This window comes from Oryctolagus cuniculus, chromosome 6, assembly GCF_964237555.1.
Source record: "Oryctolagus cuniculus chromosome 6, mOryCun1.1, whole genome shotgun sequence".
NCBI lineage: Eukaryota > Metazoa > Chordata > Mammalia > Lagomorpha > Leporidae > Oryctolagus > Oryctolagus cuniculus.
The window spans coordinates 74,966,729-74,986,578 of record NC_091437.1 but is presented as its reverse complement, the minus strand read 5'-3'; the positions used below and the strand labels follow the sequence as shown (position 1 = coordinate 74,986,578).

At 38.2% G+C, this 19,850-nt stretch overlaps 1 protein-coding gene across 7 annotated transcripts in view; it reads right to left on the bottom strand.

Annotated features, from left to right (window-relative positions):
* The window catches only part of SNTG1 (syntrophin gamma 1), a 913,627-nt gene that overhangs the window by 131,255 nt on the left and 762,522 nt on the right, over window positions 1–19,850 (bottom strand). The gene's annotated exons all lie outside the window — the stretch shown is intronic.

The window sequence follows — 19,850 nt, the reverse complement described above, 5'->3', positions numbered from 1 at the left end:
CTGTATAACTTCAGAGAAGGAAAAAGCCAATAAGCCACACATAAAACATCACAGAGAGCTGTATTAAAGAATAAGAACCATAAGAAAGGAAATAAATTATTAGAAACAAATTAGTGAGTCATTAGCTATAATTTCTTTTTCTGGCAAAGGCCAATAACTAAGAACCTCTGTGAAAACAAACAAGTCATTGAAATATAACAATAGCTTTTTTTCCTGAAAAGCATTTTCTCATTAACCCATTACTTATAACAAGCAATTATCTTCTCCTACTACAGAGCTTTAAAATTTCATTTTCACTTAATGATTCTTAGTCTCTACTTTTGCTTAAATAATACATTCTCTTTAACATAGGCTCTAGTTAGCATAAGTTCTTATACAATCAAAATGATATTCTGTAAACTGATAATTCAATAACTTAAGAAATTTAAAAATAAATAATAACAATAAGCATTTTTCAGCTTTTTGAGCAACAAAAAGATCTTTTTTGCACAGTTCAATAATGTAAATTAGTGATGGATTTAGGTCTAGAAAGATGTAAGCTACACATATATGATTTTATAGATATCTGGTACTGAATATTTTCTTAGTGCTGAAAGCAAGTACTCTTATAACATACGCTATCCGAACTCCAATTTAATCTTCAAGCAAATCCTCCCTGAAGTAAAATATTGTCTAACAAGGTACATGGGAGAGGGCTTCCTCCTGTTGGAAATAAGTCCACCAAGCCCTGTTGCCTCCTCTTCTGGGGTGGAGGCGCAAATTGAAGAATCCCAGGACCTCACGAGTGCTTTTCTTTCTCATCTAAATTCATCAGTACTTTCAAAGGCATTTCCTATGACGACATTAAGGAGCAATTTTTTTTTTTCCTATTCAATCTTCTATTAGAGTTCTCTGCATTCTAGGAATATTTCTTGAAAGTCTATTTCTTAACTTTTCACTCAAAATGCTTAGCAAAAGGCAAAGAGGAAGATCAGTGCTCTTATACTGTTGAATTTGCTCTCATTTATAAATAATTACAGATTGTTATGTTACCAAAAAGAGGCTCCTCAGTTCCAGATACCAGAACCTATAATAGTATCCTGCTGTAGCTATAAAAATTACTGTTAGAGGCTTAAAATAGCATAAACTTATTATGGTTCTGTTGGTCAAAATTCTGAAACAGATCCTACTGGGCTGAAGTCAATAGAAGAGTCGATTGCATTCTTTTCTGGGAGTTCTTGAAGTGAGTCGTGTTCTTGTCTTTTTTAACTTCTAGATATTGCTTGTAGTTCAAGACCTCTGCTCCTGCCTTCAAAGCCAGCAATATAACAACATAACCTCTCTGTCTTGCTTTCCTGATTCTATGGTAATCATCATTCATTTTCTATCTGTGTCTTCTCTGTCTCTCTCTCTCTCTTTCTCTCCCCATAGCCCTTTCTCTTTCTCTCTCCATACACACATACACACACGCAAAGGCACATACGAATACTATTGCTCTCCTCTTCTCCCTTGGGCCTGGAAGATTCTCTACTGTTAAGGATCCATGTGGTTAAACTGAAAACAGATAATTAAAAAAAAATAAATAATGGGCCCATTTCATCATTTGATGTCCTTAACTCTATTTAAGTAAAGTCTTTCTCCATGTCAGGTAACATTAAGCTGGTACCAGGAATTAAGAAGACATGGTTGTATCTTTGGGAGTAATTATTCTATTCATTGTATTATTGGTAACCTATTTATTGGAAGCAAGATGATATAAATCAATATATTGAAAAGCATTTGCTTCAGAAAATGAACCCTAATAGATTATGTGGCTCAAAGGAATTATTTAGCAGAGGATTTTGCTATTTGACTTTTTCTGACATCCTAAAGTTCTTTAATTCGACAAGAAAATAATGGATATGAATAAATTCTTTCAAAAACCAAATAAGTTCAGTGTTGCAACGGCCAATTTAAATGCATTAGCAAACAGTATAAATTAATACTAAGATTTGCTTTGTTACCTATGGGAATAAGAAATGGCATACAATTCTGTCTTGCTTGGATGAAACATAAAATTCAAGCCTGAAATAAAATCTAGGGAAATTACTAAACTAAAATCAAGGAAAAGCGTCTGTATATAAAATTCATTTGCTTTATGAACTGAGGTACGCCATAATCAAGACTACAGTTTAAGCTCCTTGAGAGTAAGCAAGTGGACCTACTGGAACCTGAAAAACTGCTCATACAGAAATAACAGAAAGAGAAGGTTTTGAATTAAATTAACTTCTTGGAGTCTTTCTCTCTGTACATGAGAAATACAGATTCAAGTATTCCTAAAGCTAAGTGTCAATTAAAGAGTTCATAATTTCTAATGAGCACAACTGTACAACTAGAAAGCTTTAATCATCATTCGACATCTGAACAAAAGCAGACAAGGACGAAATGATGTGATTTACAGTTTTAGTAAATGAAAGTGATATACAGAGTTAGTTATCCAGAGGGGTTTTATTTCCCATGTTTCAATTACAATAGATGTGACCATGTGGCTATTTCTCACTGGATGGAATATGAGCTGGAATGATGTCTGAAATTTTAGGAGAGGGTTCTCTATCTTATTTTTCTAATTGGTTACATTTTAGTACCAAGGCCCTAGAAGATAGTAGGGTTGAAAAATAAATTTCTGAATTATGATGTGGAGAGATGTTATCCACCAATCAGGAAATCTGTGATGTGTGACACAGTCTTTGACTGTGACATGACAAAAAAATTAAATTGTATTGCAGACATTACACATTTGGAAGTCTGTTAAGACTATTTCCCTACTCTAATTATTACAATGCTTACAAAAATTGTTATTGTTAGAATTAATTTGCTTTTCTTTTCAAATGATAGAATCATTAACATGATTTTTAGAGATTTATTTATTTATTTGAAAGGCAGAGTTAGAGAGAGAGAGATCCACGATCTGCTCATTCATTCCCCAAATGGCCTCAATGGCCAGAGCTGGGCTGATCCGAAACCAGGAACCAGGAGCTTCTTCTGGGTCTCCCACATGGGTGCAGGGGCCCAAGCACTCAATCCATCCTCCAGTGCTTTTCCAGGCGCACTAGCAGGGAGCTGAATTAAAGCCAAGAAGCCAGGTCTCAAACTGGTGCCCATGTAGGATGCTGGCACTACTGGTGGCAACTTCAACAGCCATGCCACAGTGCCAGTCTCCTATTATTATGATTTTTACAAACTACTTGTAGGGTATTATCTATATGCTAGTCTAACTCGGGAACCAATATGCACTATATATTTTTAAATATTTATTTATTTGAGAGTTACAAAGAGAGAGAAGGAGAGGAAGAAAGAGAGAGAGGTCTTCCATCTGCTGGTTCACTCCCCAATTGTCCGCAACGGCCGGAGCTGTGCCGATCTGAAGCCAGGAGCTAGGAGCTTCTTCTGGGTCTCCCATGTGGGTGAAGGGGCCCAAGTACTTGGGCCATTTTCTACTGCTTTACCAGGCCACATCAGAGAGCTGGATCAGAAATGGAGCAGATGGGACCGGAACCAGCGCCCATATGGGATGCCAACACTGCAAGTAGTGGCTTTACTCGCTAATGCTATGCCACAACACTGGCCCCTGCAATATCTCTTTAAAGCTTAATGTCTTATTATGCAAATAGAAGATGATCATTCATTTCTCCTTTTCTATTGCTACTTACTCCTTTTGGCTGCATAAATTTGCCAGGCACTGTGCAGGATGTGAGGAAGAAAGAGATTAATTCATGTAACGAGATGCTATTCACAATATTTGTTATACACTGAATTCTTGTGTCCTCCTCAAAATCTGTATGTGAAGTCTAATGCCCAACATGATGGTTTTCCACATGAAAGCTTTTACCATTAAAGGCTTTAGCACCTTATTAATGAGACCCCAGTAAGGCCTCCATCTCCTTACACCATTTGAGACTAAACCACTAAGATGTTCATCGACGAACCAGAAAAGTGAGCCTTCAAAGACAATGGATTTCCCAGAGCCTTAATCTCAGATGTCCCAGTCTCAAGAACTATGAGAAATGAAGGCTTGCTCTTTATAAGCACTTGGTCTACGAGAGTTTGTTATATCCACCCAAATTTATGAAGACACAGGAATCATGAAGTTTCAACAGATGCCCTAAGACTATTGAATCTCTAAAGGACATGTAATAGAACATAAAACAAAAAATTGAATGAAGGAAAATCCTGATATGATAACCAATGGCTCATTACCATGTATGACTCACTTGCCCAAAGTATGGTGAGGAATATGTATATATTGGCTATCACTGCCATGGTGATATGAATTATGCCACTGCAGTCCCTAAAGAACAGACTTTAATATAATAATAAAAAGATTATCCTGGAGACACTGAGTCAGGAAAGTCATTTAAAGGAAATATGAAACAGCAGCACCATAGAGCCTACTGGGCTTGAGGAGCAAAGCTATCACGTTGAGGAGTGGGTCACGTGTGAACAATACAGGCATCCCCTAGCTGCAGAGGACCTGCCTCAGTGCCACAGTCTGAACTGAGACTTTGAAGTGGATACCAAGCCTTAGAAGACAGAATAACTCTGGCCAAAACTTCCTGGCAGCCTTAAGAGACTGAGTAGTGTCCAGCTGAGCTGAGTCTGGACTCTGGGACAATGGAAATTGTGAGATAATAAGTGTGTGTTGTCTAAATTCACTGTATTTGTGGAGATTTGTTATGTTGCCATCTTTATTGTGAAGCTAATATACACTTTGCTACAGGAAATAGAATGTAGCTTTAATAACTACCTAACGTATAGGAGCATCTTCAGAACTTGTGAATGGAGGGTTGAAAATCTTTTCGAGGAGTATGAAAAAGAAATCCTAAATGTGCAGAGGAAAAATATAATCAACTTAACCTATTAGAAATATGGACCTCAAGAACCCTACCAAGAAGGGCTCAGAAGGATACGATAAATTTGTTCTGGGAACTGAAAGAAGGGGAATCCTTGTTACACAGTTTCAGTAAGAATGGTGAAATTTTTTTCTGCAGTACATGGACAACTTACACTTATGGAGACTTCTGGGCAATGTGTTGAAAGGGCCACCTATTTCTTCTTGATGAAAGGAGTAAAATGTGAGAGGAGAGAAAATAGATTCGGTAAAGACCTATTAAATACAAATGAAATAGGGCCAGATGATTCTGAAAACTCTGTTTTTCTGGATAGCGAAATGTGATAAAATTTAGATGACTCTTGATACTTTAGCATAGATACATGTCTGGGTTTGTGACTACAAACATTTTTTGCTAAAACTTCAGAAAGTTCAAAATGTCACACAAAGGCCCTTCAATAGGTTAAGAATGTGAGTCTGAGCTCTTATAGGGAACCAGCTGATGTCTAGGAAGTCTTTTTTATTTATTTATTTATTTTTTTATTTTTTTTTTACAGGCAGAGTGGACAGTGAGAGAGAGAGACAGAGAGAAAGGTCTTCCTTTTTTTTCCGTTAGTTCACCTCCAATGGCCGCCGCGGCCTGTGCACTGCAGCCAGCGCACCGCGCTGATCCGAAGCCAGGAGCCAGGTGCTTCTCCTGGTCTCCCATGCAGGTGCAGGGCCCAAGCACTTGGGCCATCCTCCACTGCACTCCCAGGCCACAGCAGAGAGCTGAACTGGAAGAGGGGCAACCGGGACAGAATCCGGTGCCCCGTCCAGGACTAAAACCCAGGGTGCCTGCACCGCAGGCGTAGGATTTGCCTATTGAGCTGCTGTGCCGGCCAATCTAGGAATTCTCAGGCTGCTGTGGCTAAACAGTATCTGGAGAAGGCCAAGAAAGAGAGGGCTCATTCAGCAAGAGGTATGAAGATTACCTTTGTCTAATGGAGCAAATACTCCTGAAGTCTATGAGAACAACATATCACTGGGTAAATTGTTTCAATAGAATCAAAAATAGCTCCATACCAGGAGAAACAGAGAGCACGAAAAATCAATGGAAGCTGTTGGGCTCCCTAAATTCTGTATTCTAGGCAGAAAAGTCTAACAGAACTATCCAGCTGCAAACAAATGCTACCTTTTATGAAAGAGGAAAGGGTGATTCCGAGTGTGAATCCAAGAGTTGAAGAGGATTATGACCATGACTTGAAAAACAATCAAAAAGTAAGATTGATGGGAGGGGGAAATTTCAGAATTAATATGGACTGGTAATTCCTGTTGACTTTATGACTCACCCCTAGCTTGAATCAGCATGTTTGTACCTCCTCTGCTACAGATTTCCAACTGTTGTGTGTTTGCAGTGTTGGAGGAAACAAAATTCCTTCATTTTTGCAGGTCCACAGAAGAACAATAAATGAGCCCCAAGACTTGTGTTGAGTTCATTGCACTGAAAAATCTCATCTGCATATGATATATGCTATTTAAATGATGACATTTTGGATTTTAAGACTTACAGAAAATCTTGGATTTTGAGCTTATGTAATAATGGGATGTGAATTCTGGAAAACATATGGAAGGGGGAAGGAGGAACATGAGTCAGTGAAGGCAGAGGGCAGAGAGTGGTAGGCCAATTCTGAAAGGTGTGTAATATGTTCACTAGATCTGAGTAGTATTTTTGAAATAACTAAATTTTAGAAATGGAAAATGAGTTTTTCATTGTCAGTGATTAGACAGAGTGTGAGGATGTACACAGGAGGATATGGTTATAAAAGAAGACAGGAATGATCACATTGGGAATGGAAAAGTTGAATATGTTCAACAGTGGTGGAGATATGGGCCCATGCATGTTCTGAAATTATCTGGAACTAAGTACATGTACTCACATACACATGAGCATTGAAGAAAGCAATTAATTATCCTTGTGTTATTTATTGGCATGCGATTTCTGCACAATGATGCCACTGGGGAAAACTAGGCATACGGCGTTTGTTTTATTTATTTTTTAAGGATCTATTTCTTTATTTGAAAGTCAGGGTTACATAGAGAGAGGAGAAGCAGAGAGACACACACACAGAGAGAGAGAGAGAGAGAGAGAGAGAGAGAGAGTTCTTCCATCTGCTGGTTCACTCTCCAATTGGCTGCAATAGCCGGAGATGTGCTGATCTGAAGCCAGGAGCCAGCAGTTTTTTCCGGGTCTCCCACGTGGGTGCAGGGGCCCAAGGACTTGGACCATCTTCTACTGCTTTTCCAGGCCATAGCAGAGAGCCAGATTGGAAGTAGAGCAGCCGGGACTTGAACCTGTGCCCATATGGGACACTGGCACTGCAGGCGGCGGCCTTACCCGCTATGCCACAGCACTGGCACCTGCTTTATTTCTTGTAAATATATTGTTTCTACTTTAGTTTTTTTTTTAAGGTTTAATTATTTATTTGAAAGGCAGAGTTCCAGAGAGGCAGAGGCAAAGAGAGAGAAGTCTTCCATCCATTGCTTCATTCCCCAAATGGCCGCAATGGCTAAAGCTGGCCAATTGGAAGCCAGGAGCCAGGAGTTTCTTTTGAGTCTTCCACGTGGGTTCAGAAGCCCACGGACTTGGGCCATCCCCCATTTCTTTCCCAGGTGCAGTAGTGGGGAGCTGGATCAGAAGTGCAGCAGCTGGGACTGGAACCATATGGGATGCTGGCACCAGAGGAGGAGGCTTAAACTACCATGCCACAGCGCTGGCCCCAGGATACAAACTTTTGTCTTTGGAGATAAACTTGAGTGCTGTTGATGAATTCTACAATAGATTCTTTTTAGGAGATGAGAGACCTCAGCACCTCTCCTAGACATATTTCTCTTTAGGGCAACCAGGACAAAATTGAAAGACAGGTGGAATCAGGGTACAGAGGGGGAGACAGTCCCCATATTAGTAAGCAAAATGCATTTATTTTACTTTTCAGAGAACAGCTGTTGATATTCATCCTTAGAAACAATTATGCTACCCACCCTCATCTCACAGATAAATAAGGTAATGCTCTAACTATCCCCATGGCTTCTACCTAACAGAACTATGATTTTCCATTGTTTAGTCCTCAGTGCAGCACCAAATCCATAACTTGTCTGAAGCAGTCAGAGCTTTCCACAAGCCAGGATAAATTTAGCCATTTCAGTGTGACAGACTGCTAAGCTAGTGAGCCACCTACCTGAGGAGCAATTAGAAATCCCAAGACACCCTTTAGGAGGCTATTTGTGAACTTATTTCACAGTCCTTAGTCTATAACCATTTTTCAAATTACTATTCCGTAAAATGGATGATAAATTCACGAACTATTATTGACATAATTTAGATGAGCTTGGGAATATTCAGGGTGCTATGGCCATAGACAATGAAATAATTTAATAAGCATGCTCACATACTATGATCGATATATTCACTACTAATTCCCATAGACTTCTCTTCCCCAGTCTAATTAATGATTCATGAGGCGCTATTCTTCATTTCCCCCAAAAGCCAGGCCTTTGTCTATGTTCCAGCTTCATTGCTAAACTGCCATGGACCATGAAGGACCGGAGATTTTGCAGGTGAATGTTGGTATATCACAGGTTTAGAATCCTGGCAGAAGAAACATCTTTGAATTAGAGACAAAGGATTTTATTCATCAGGGCCCAAATAAACACCTGAAATACCAGCATGTTTTTCAGATTTGCCTGCACACACAGTGGACTGCATTACATGAGGGGATCCCCCAGCTTAAGGATTCTGAACCTTTTATAATAGGCTTTAAGCATGCCTCCTCTTTGATCTCAAGTATTAAATTATCTGTATCTTACAAGAAGATCAGCAAACTGTCCTATTTCTCCAAAGGGGAACACCATCTCTATTTTTCCAAAGATACAGTCATCCTTAAAGAAAGTCTGGAACAAACTGCTTCTTCTCCCAGATCATACAGAAAGGCAAAAGGCTAATGAGTCATACGTCCCAGCACAGGATCACTTTTCATGATACTCTTTCTCCTTTCTTTTCCACAGCAAAATGAGTTGTGTAAGACCTATCTCTGAATCTTCAGAACAAAATTGAGAATTGGCTACGGCCCTGTCTTGGATTTGCATTTCCTCTGTGTACCTATATAGGTCCTATTGATGTCTGACACAGCTATCACTGTTGCCATGAAAAAATCAAGGCTCCATTATATCCATTAGAATAAAATGTTGACTCTAGGCAGTATAACTGTTCTTACCAAGGAATAACTATTTTTTATTAGAAAAATAAATCCACTTTAATATTAAAACACATTAACAGTTCTCAACATGCCTTCCAATATATTTCCTTACAATATCCACAAAGATATAAAAAGGGCAACAGATGAAAGCTGGAAAATAAATGAAAAACAAGACCACAAAACATGTGGAGGAAATCTCTAGTAACAATGAAATCAGTGAAGAGGGATTTAGAATATATTTTAAACTATAAATAAAATATATTTTTCTGAGATTGAACAACCCAAATGACAATAAGAATCTCTAAAAAGAATTAGACTCAGCCGGCGCCGCGGCTCACTAGGCTAATCCTCCGCCTAGCGGCGCCGGCACACCGGGTTCTAGTCCCGGTAGGGGCTCCGGATTCTGTCCCGGTTGCCCCTCTTCCAGGCCAGCCCTCTGCTGTGGCCAGGGAGTGCAGTGGAGGATGGCCCAGGTGCTTGGGCCCTGCACCCCATGGGAGACCAGGAAAAGCACCTGGCTCCTGGCTCCTGCCATCGGATCAGCGCGGTGCGCTGGCCGCAGCGCGCCAACCGCGGCGGCCATTGGAGGGTGAACCAACGGCAAAGGAAGACCTTTCTCTCTGTCTCTCTCTCTCTCACTGTCCACTCTGCCTGTCAAAAAAAAAAAAAAAAAAAAAAAAAAAAAAAAGAATTAGACTCAATGTCTGCCTCCCTGCCCCATCCCTCTCCATTTTTTTTAACTTTTATTTAATGAATATAAATTTCCAAAATACAGCTTATGGATTACAATGGCTTCCCCCCCATAACTTCCCTCCCACACGCAACCCTCCCCTTTCCCACTCCCTCTCCCCTTCCATTCACATCAAGATTCATTTTCGTTTCTCTTTATATACAGAAGATCAGTTTAGCATACATTAAGTAAAGATTTCAACAGTTTGCACCCACAAAGAAACACAAAGTGAAAAATACTGTTTGAGTACTAGTTATAGCATTAAATCACAATGTACAGCACATTGTGGACAGAGATTCTACATGAGGAGTAAGTGCACAGTGACTCCTGTTGTTGACTTAACAAATTGACACTCTTGTTTATGGCATCAGTAATCACCCTAGGCTCTTGTCATGAGTCGCCAAGGCTATGGAAGCCTTTTGAGTTCACTGACTCTGATCATATTTAGACAAGGCCGTAGTCACAGTGGAAGTTCTCTCCTCCCTTCAGAGAAAGGTACCTCCTTCTTTGATGTTTGATGACCTGTTCTTTCCACTGGGATCTCACTCGCGGAGATCTTTCATTTAGGTGTTTTTTTTTTTTTTTTTTTTTTTTTTTTTTCCAGAGTGTCTTGGTTTTCCATGCCTAAAATACTCTCATGGGCTTTTCAGCCAGATCCGCATGCCTTAAGCTCTGATTCTGAGGCCAGAGTGCTGTTAGGACATCTGCCATTCTATGGGTCTGCTGTGTATCTCACTTCCCATGTTGGATGGTTCTCTCCCTTTTTTATCCTATCAGCTAGTATTTGCAGACACTAGTCTTGTTTATGTGCTCCCTTTGGCTCTTAGTCCTATCATTATGATCAATTGTGAACAGAAATTGATCATTTGGACTAGTGAGACAGCATTGGTACATGCTATCTTGATAGGATTGAATTGGAATCCCCTTGTATGTTTCTAACTCTACCGTTTGGGGCAAGTCAGCTTGAGCATTTCCCAAATTGCACATCTCTTCCCTCTCTTATTCCCACTCTTATATTTAACACTGATCGCTTTTCAGTTCAGTTTCAACACTTAAGAATAATTGTGTATTGATTACCAAAAATAGGAATAACTATTTTTACCAACCTCCCTTGACCTACCTAGAGTTGAATTGCCAGCTTGCACACACTGCAAAAGACCTGACTTCACAACTCTCCTCTTTGACAACCCTTCTTGATTCACTCCACTAAGGCCTTGCTACTAATATTTAAATTTTTATTTCTCATCTAATCACTTATTTTTAGTTTTTAACATGATTCCTAACTAATAACTATTCTTCTCTCTATTATGGTATTTCAGGTAAACACTTTTGTAATTCAAATAGGCTTGGAGCCCTCCCACCTGGTGACTGTGCTTCTTAGCATGGTTGTTACCAACAGCAGATGGAAACTGATGATCTCAATTTTCCCTTTCCATACAAATGTACTTTCTCTTTTAGAATGACAGGTTTTTTTTTTTTTTCAGATTCCTAGATTTGAATTTCCATATATGTTACTGATTTTATAATATTTAACTCACATTTATATATGATTTAGCATTGTTACTTACTTATTTATTTATTTATTGACAGGCAGAGTTAGACAGTGAGGAGGGAGAGAGAGAGAAAGGTCTTTCATCCATTGGTTCACTCGCCAAACGGCAGCTGCAGCCAATCTGAAGCCAGGAGCCAGGTGCTTCCTCCTGGTCTTCCATGCGGGTGCAGGGCCCAAGCACTTGGGCCATCCTCCATTGCCCTTCTGGGCCACAGCAGAGAGCTGGACGGGAAGAGGAGCAACCAGGACAGAATCCGGTGCTACAGGCGGAGGATTAGCCAAGTGAACCATGGTGCCAGGCTATTTATTTATTTATTTATTTTTAATTTTTTTTTTTTTTGACAGGCAGAGTGGACAGTGAGAGAGAGAGAGACAGAGAGAAAGGTCTTCCTTTTGCCATTGTTTACCGTTCAATGGCCACCGCGGCCGGCACGCTGCGGCCAGCGCATCACGCTGATCCGAAGCCAGGAGCCAGGTGCTTCTCCTGGTCTCCCATGGGGTGCAGGGCCCAAGCACTTGGGCCATCCTCCACTGCCTTCCCGGGCCACAGCAGAGAGCTGGCCTGGAAGAGGGGCAAACCGGGACAGAATCCGGCGCCCCGACCGGGACTAGAACCCGGTGTGCTGGCGCCGCTATTTATTTATTTTTTAAGATTTATTTTTATTTATTTGAAAGACAGAGTTACAGAGAGAGGTAGAGTGAGAGAGTGAGAGAGCAAAAGAGTGAGAGAGAGAGAGAGTGAGAGAGAGCAAGAGAGAGAGAGAGAAGTCTTCAATTCTGCTGGTTCACTCCCCAAATGACCGCAGCAGCCAGAGCTGAGCTGATCTGAAGCCAAGAACCAGGAGCTTCTTCCAGGTCTCCCATGTGGGTGCAGGAGCCCATGGAGTTGAGCCATCTTCTACTGCTTTCTCAGGCCATAACAGAGAGCTGGATAGAAAGTGGAGCAGCAGCATCTCGAACTGGTGCCCATATGGGATGCCAGCTCTGCAGGCATCTAATAAAAAGCCCCACAATGCCAGCCCCCGTTTTTACTTATTTATTTTTCATATAGCAATAGCTCATAAAATATCCTTTTCTGTAAAAATACTTTAAATAAAGTGTTCTTCCTGTAGCAAAAATATGTTTTTTTCTTAAGCCAATGCAAATTAATAAAGTACATGACTGGATGTGTATCATTGAATTGCATAATCCCTCAATTCCTAAACCTCCACTCGCCTCTGACTGCTGAAATGTAACTATAATTTAATAGATACCTACATATTTTGACCTCATTTGTCCTCCAGTTAATAGCATATCCCACGCTTCTAAAAGTTAACCATTGTTGAATAATGTATTTCTGAATAGTACAGGGTTTCTCTTTCAAATAAGCATATTTAAAAATATTTCTTAATGACAAATCACTTAACACATTAGTCACATCATCTGAGTTATACTTTAATGCTTCAAATAACACTGAAAACGAAATTTGTGAAATATAGAGGGCATGAGCATTGGTTTAGTGCCTACATCATCAAAAACTGCTAGGAAGGGAATTGTGGCAGTAAAGAAAGTTTTTGCAGTGTGTGCACTATGGAGTGGAGAGTCAATCCATTAAAGCCCAATCGGGATGAATGGGTCTCTGAAGTCAAACATTCTTTCTGTGCTTTTCTGTGGCTCTAATCATTTATGTTTCCCTCCATGTATCAAGGGGGATGGATTACAGTTTGGCCAATTAAGTGACAGTTAAGGAAATGATAAAGGAAGCAGAATGTAGCAATTGTCCTAATCACACATTATTTAAAAACATAAACGTTGTCACCTGTGGGGCTTGTTTTTCTTTACCCTTCTGTAATTTGCCTGGATGGTATTTAATCATTGCCTTGAATCAGCCTCTGGTTTACAGGATGCAGACTCATTTGTTATCATTTGATGAGATCGATGAAATGTTAAAAAGTATCCTAAACTATTGGAAAGAATGGTACTCAAGGAAGTATACAAAATGAGTATTGGTTAAACTAGATCTTTATCTCCACAGTGTGCCATGAAGAGCACAACCTCTGCTTAAGAAGAACTGGTGTTCAAGAAAATACGAAGTTTGCTTTAAAAATGTTTGTGCCCATTTATGATACTGTGAGGAAGTTCATTTTGGCTCTCAAAGTATTCTAATAAAAAGCCCCAGCTTCTAGAGTCAGAAAGTGTTTGTAGAAAAGATAGGAGAAAAAGATAAGAATGCTTCCCTTTACTCTTACTAAAACCATTTTGCTGTTGTTACTGTTTCCATAACCATGAGAATGGGATCTGCAGCTCTTTTTCTAGTTGAATGCTCTTCCCTTACTGGGAATGAAACCGCACTACCCTTATCTCCCTGAGTGGCCGGAGTCAGTAGGTCCCAAGGTTTAGTTTCAAAGCTTTCTAGGAGACTGGTCTGTTCTCTCCCTGGACACACACATTTCAAAAAGGAGCAAGACCAGAGCTTGCAGACAGCTCTAGATTACAAAATCCAGAGGCACCTGCAGTTTTTCTGGTTCATGGAAAGATATTTGTACATTGCAGAAGGTTGTGCAGACAGCCCAGCTTCTTTTCCATTCTGTCTCACCCAGATGGTGCCTCTCCTTTCAGGAGGGACGTGGGACAGCTGTCTTTCACCTGTGCTTAAATGCAGAAAACCCATTGTTTTCCCTCATCTGTCTCACAAGGTGTGATCTGACGCTTAGGCAGAAAAACTCCCCAGCTTTCCTCATGTTACCTGTAGGCCTAGGTGTCACAAGAAGCTTACAAGATTAACTCACATCTACCTCATCCGGATTTTGTGTGAATTATCTGACGATGAGCAGGAAGCAACTGGTAAGTTAGGTTACATGCTGTGACAAATTATTTCAGGAAACTTTCTGCATATCTCCACAGAGTTGACTCCTCCATGTAGATTTGACCAGGACAAATTCACCTGATATGGAGAACAATCTTTGTGTTTCTTCAAACTTACTTCAAGGTAGATGGGGATCAGAAAACATTATATCAAAATAAAGAATACTCAACATAAAATATTGAAATAGAAATTTAAATTGTCATAAAAATTGCACAAATTAAAGGGGTTTTTGTAAATTTTCCGCTATGGAATATGAAAACAAAGATCAATGATGCACAAGTAAAAAATACAGTATTTTAGATTTCCTCAACCCCTAACATCCCCAAGATTTATGCAACTTAACTGCATTTTTGTTAGTTTTTGGCCATTTTCTTCTCATATTCCCATTCCCCAGATGCTGGAAACCAATTTTCTGTTTCTGTAATTTTAACTCTTTTAGGTTCTACATATGAGTGATACATAATATTCATCTCTGTGTGATCAGTGGTTACCACTGGGATTGAGAGGATTGACCAGGAACTGGTAGAGGAGAACTTCATGGGTACTTGCAATGCTTGACATCTTGGAAAGGATTTGAGTTACACAAGCACATGGATTTGTCAACATTCAGTAAATATACCACAAGATTTGTGTACTTTATTGTACTTTATCTCAAGAGAAAAAAGTAAACAAACAAAAAGAAATACATATGACCTCAGGTTATGCTTTATTTGTTATCACTCTTTTAAAAATAAAGACCAGATGTAAGATTTGAAATTAAAAAATAAAACAAAATGTATTCAATTCAGAAGATAAAAAATTGAAATTCACATAAGTGAAGGCAAAATGAAAAAGAACTTCTGGAGTAGACACTGCTGAAGTAGATATTGAAGAAGTTGGTGGGGGAAGGCGTTGCCTTTAGTTGCCACTTGGTAGACCTGCTTCCCATACCAGACTATCTGGGTTTGAGTTTTGCTCAGCTTCCAATTCTAGCTTTCTGCTAATACACAGCATGGGAAGCAATAATTGCTGACTCCATTACTTGGGGCCCTGTTACACACATGGGATAATTGGATTGAGTGCCAGGCTCCTGGCTTTGGCCTGGCCCAGATCCATCTATTGCAGGTATGCACATATACGAAGAGTGAATCAATCAGTAGAGGCTCTCTCTCTGACCTTCTCTCTCTCTCTCTCTCAACTAAAATAAATTATGAATTTTAGAAATTAAAAAGACTGGCCTTGACTAAATAAGATCAGAGTTGGTGAACTCAAGAGGCTTCCATAGCCTTGGCAGCTCATGACAAGAGCCTCGGGTTATTACTGATGTCATAAATAAGAGTTCAATTGTTAAATCAACAACAGGAGTCACTGTGCACCTACTCCCCACGTAGGATCTCTGTCTTTAATGTGTTGTACTATGCAAATTGACGGTAAAACTACTACTCAAACAGTACTCTATACTTTGTGTGTCTGTGTGGGTGCAGTCTGTTGAAATCTTTATTTAGTATACACTAAATTGATCTTCTGTATATACAGATAATTGAAAATGAATCTTGATGGAGAATTAGATGGGAGAGAGAGCAGGAGATGGGATGGTTGCGGGTGGGAGGGAGGTTATGGGGGAGAAAGCCGCTATAATTCAAAAGTTGTACTTTGGACATTTAAATTTATTAAATAAAAGTTGAAAAAAACTGACTGGAGATTTAGACCAAATAAAAGAAACAGAGGAAGATAAAAAGTGTAAAATGATAAAGCAATGGGAGTTACAGAACAGTAGCAAAGGAAGCCAAAAATGTATATAATTAATGATTCTAAATAAGTTGAGAACAACTCATGGGAAGCAAATATAAACATATAATTACAGAAAAAATTTTATGTAAGAGGATTTGAATTTAACAATTAAATCGGTGTGCTTTGTCCCAGACATAATTGAACTAGAATAGTCAATCCTGTAACTTAATTCACTCAAGTTACTATACTTGAAAGCAAATGAATCTATTGGTTATTTGGTCAATAAAGAACACTCAAATAATAAATGAATGAAAATTTAACATAGGAATATTATAGAAACAAAATAGAATTAGTATGAACTTTCTTTTAATACTGAGGTATTGTATATTACATATTTAAGCTCCTACAAACCTTAGCAATAACTACATGCATGCTGTTGAGGTTATTGATTGCTAGGGCTCCTAGACAGCTTCAAGATGGGTTCTGATCATTGGAAAAATCAAGACTGTAACAAAGGGTTTGGACTTTCACTCTCTGACCCCTGTCTCTGAGGAAGGAGAGAGGAAGAAGGTTGAGTTGATCACCAGTGGCCAATGATGCACCCAACTAAGCATATGTGATAAAATCCAAAGACAGTCTGAATTTATAGTTGGTTGATCAGAAATCTTCTAGCAACCAAGGAAATGAGATGAGTAATTAAAAATAAAATGTGATGGTATTGGATAGAAGAAACTATAAAGAATTGATGATTATGATAATTGTGACCTAAAAGAATTTAAATGTTGCACACTAATATACCAGGAAAAATAAAATGAAGAGTTATTTGAAATTATTGGACAGAGGAAACAACCAGTACTGTAATGATGCTGACTTTATCAATTGTTGTGGCCAGTTATCAAAATATAACTGCCAATTCTCAAAAATCAAATAATATAGTTATTTACATATTGAGATTATAAAAATTACTTATTAAAGCAATAAACTGTGAGTGAAGGAAGAAGGGAAAAATGTATGCCTACTCTTATTTTTCAAATTAGGGATTCTAGGACTCAAGTCTAATAAAATAGGAAATGAACATAAACTGAAGTATTATGGTAAAAATTCTCAGATAAATTCATTGAGTAATGAAAAAAGGAGTTTAAAGTAAAAAAATTCTTTTATAAAATTTGATACAAATATAATCATAGAATTATATCTTACATGTCTGTACTTAGAACTAATATAAATGAAGCAAATTTATTTTTAAAGTTTATCTGTTAGATGATGGTTCTTTTAAAAAGACTATGTGTATACACACACGCATAAATGAGGAAAAGAATTGACTCAGAACAGTTGAAAATAAAAAGATACACAAAGGCAGACATGACAAGCAGATGGAATAAAATAAAGATGACTATTTACATCAGAAAAATAGAACTCAAAGGAAAGCTATTAAGTGGGACTAAGAAAGAGACTTATAATAATATATCATACAACCTGAAAATACTAAAACACAAACAAAAAACATAACATCAACATCAGTAATGGAAAATAAATTAGAAATACAAGATATAAACTAACTAATTTACATTTCTCATGCAAACAGTTCATACAGATAAAACATAAGTAATGACATAGAATAATTTGTCCCTTCTACTTCAATAATATATAACCTGAGTCACAGAATCTGCACTTGCTCTTCTGTCTTTGTTAACTACTTCAATATGAAGTCAATAATTGGCTCTATCAAATATTCTTAGAAAACTTTTATTTTTTAATGGATAATTGCTATAATTGATTTTATTTTTTTCTACATCCTACAGTGCATGTCTTTATTTTTTTTTTTTAGTTTTTATTGAGTGAATGCATTTTTTCATAGATACAACTTTAGGAATATAGTGGTTCTTTTCCCCTTCTGCTCCCCCACTCCCATCCCATCTGCCTCTCTCTCTCCCATCTTTCTTCATATGGTTCATTTTTAGTAAGACTTTATATACAGAGTACCAACTCCATGCTAAGCATAGACTTCAACAATTTGCATACACATACACACACAACATACAGAGTGCAGTTTGGGGAGAAAATTTGCAGTTGATTCTCATATTACAACTTACTAGGGACAGAGGTCCTACATGGGGAGCAAGTACACAGTGACTACTGTTGTTCCTTAACAATTAACACTCTTTTTTATATAATCAGTGATCATCTGAGGCTCTTGCCATGAGCTGCCAAGGCTATGGAAGCCTTTTGTGACCATAGACTCCATCGGTATTTGGAAACAGCCATAAGCAAAGAGGATGTTCTCCTCTCCCTTCAGAGAAGAGTGTATCCTTCTTTGATGGTCCTTTCCTTCCTCTGAGGTCTCACAGAGATCCTCCGTGTAGGATATTTTTTGTCACAGAGTCTTGGTTTTCTACGCCTAAAATGCTCTTGCAGGCCTTTCAACCCAGCCAGAAAGACTTAAGGGTTGATTCTGAGGTCAGAGTGTTATTTACAGTGAATGTCATTCTAGGAACCTGCTGTGTGGACTGCTTCCCAAGTTAGTCTTTCCTTCCTTTTTAATTCTATTATTTTTACTGAGTACTTGATGTTATTTACATCATCTCTTTTAAACTTAGACCGATCTATATGTTGCCTTTAATATTTAATATGATCATTTTAACAGTGAAGATGGCATTTATACCACCGATTCTTATGAGTTTGGAGCCCCATGACAAGGTCTGTACCCTTATAGATCAGTCTGTATGACTGTGTGCAGAACTAGACTGTTTTACAGTTATAGACTATCTCCTCCATCTCTCCTTCTCTCTCTTATTTTTCACTGGGATCTTAGAAAACTTTTAAAATGCTTTGACAAACTCTAGCAAGAAATGCATAATAAAAGGAAGTTGATATACAAAGGAAATTCAATATGCATATTCTGTTAAGTGTGTTAAAACCCTAAATTAAATCCAAGGATCCCTAGCTCTAGAATAGTTTGAAAAAGCACATGCCATCAGACTTAGGTTTGTATTCTCATATCAGAGCAGAGTTTGAACAATTCATGGGAGAGTTGTGAAACTGTGTATTTAGGTAAGAAATGTGTATCTAATCTACCACCATAGTTTTACTGGTAAGAAAAGCACTCAAGAAGTGTTTGTTTTCTAAAGAAAACTTTAAAAAGGAATCCAATAAATATGCATATTTCTATTCCTGTCCTAGCCATATGTACAAACACCATCTCCAATTATATAGAGAAAACAGGTCATTTCCGACAATTTTATGACTAATTTGGATGAGATAGAAAATATTCTTACCAACATTTCAGTAACATAAATTCAGGAAACCAGAAGACAAATGGAGAAGTAAAACAAAATTCAATTATTTTTATTAGAAAAAACAAACTGATGAAACTTAAGAATACTCAATGTACACAAAATACCTTACTTTTAGAAAGGTAACATCATAAATGGAATAACCTATGATGATAATGCTTTTGAAAAAATGGTAAATACTTGAAATATTAATATAAGCATATTATTTTTTCTTTCCTTATGCTTATTTTCCATTGACAAATGAAAATTGTATACAGTAATTTTATACACACACACACACACACACACAGTGGAGTGGTTTTGATATACCTTTCCAAAAGGTGGTGGTATTCTCCACACCATTCATTAAATATACTGCTTACAAAAAAGGAAGTAATAAACACTTTGTGATTTACATTGTTCTGCCACCTCTGGAGCAATGCCTGTAGAATGACTTGAGAGGGGTCACATTGTTCGGATCCACTTATCCTATCAACAACCGTGTAACTATGCACAATTCCCACAACTTCATGAGCTATGTGGTCTGCATTTGTAGTTTGGAGTTATGGAACTAAACACACAAACATGATAAGGCTTTAAATGGGATGATGTGTCTACATTCATAGAATTGAAGCCGGTCCATGATTATCATCATTATTC